The 657-nt window shown below is 68.8% G+C and overlaps 1 protein-coding gene across 1 annotated transcript in view; it reads right to left on the reverse strand.

The window, feature by feature from the left end:
• FLT3LG (fms related receptor tyrosine kinase 3 ligand) overlaps nucleotides 1–423 on the reverse strand; it is a 9,774-nt gene extending 9,351 nt beyond the window's left edge. The window contains exon 1 of the mRNA XM_077747195.1: nucleotides 285–423. The gene's annotated coding sequence lies outside the window, so the exon portion shown is untranslated. The remainder of the gene's footprint in view (nucleotides 1–284) is intronic.
• Between the last annotated feature and the right edge of the window lie 234 nt (nucleotides 424–657).

Here is a 657-nt window from a genome sequence, read left to right on the forward strand (position 1 = left end):
CCCCCCCCCCCCCACCCCCCTCCTCCCCCGCCCCTCGGCCTCCCCACCCCTCCCTTGGCTCCTTGATGTGGCTAAGTTTCCGCCTCCTACTCCCTCGGGCTTCCTGCATGAGCCCCAGTTACGGTGAAAACTCATCTCCCCTTCTAAGAACCCCGACGTCCGGTCCCCGGAACCCTCCCCCGGCCAGGGACCCAGGAACCTGACCCCCATCCCTCCTCCCTCAGCCAGGAGGGGGACCCCAGCCCCGCCCCTCGGGGACCCGGAGTCCGTTTCTCCTCACGCACCAGGCTTGCCCCAGCTGGGCGTGGAAGGGGCCAGGCTGGGTGACAGTCAGAGATCGAAAGCGAAAGGAAATTTTGGGGGGCGATAGTGAGCCGGGGATGGAGCTGGCTGAGGCAACGGGCGCCACCTGGTGGTGACAGGTGGCGTCTCACGCGCGCNGAACGGGGAAGGCTGGTCCGAGATGAGCACAGGGGACAGAAGGAGGAGGGCCGAGCGCTGGACAAGAGGGAAGGAGACCTGGGAAGGAAGAGGGGAGACAGCAGGGTGCTGGGGGGGGGTCGTCCAGGTGAGGGGTGCGGGTGGAGTCAACCGAGGGCGCCCCCACCCGGGCGCCGCGCCCATGGACCTCCCTGCTGCCACTGCTGCTGCTCAGCC

The sequence above is a fragment of the Crocuta crocuta genome, unplaced genomic scaffold (genome assembly GCF_008692635.1).
Source record: "Crocuta crocuta isolate KB4526 unplaced genomic scaffold, BGI_CrCroc_1.0 scaffold334, whole genome shotgun sequence".
In the NCBI taxonomy this organism is placed as follows: domain Eukaryota; kingdom Metazoa; phylum Chordata; class Mammalia; order Carnivora; family Hyaenidae; genus Crocuta; species Crocuta crocuta.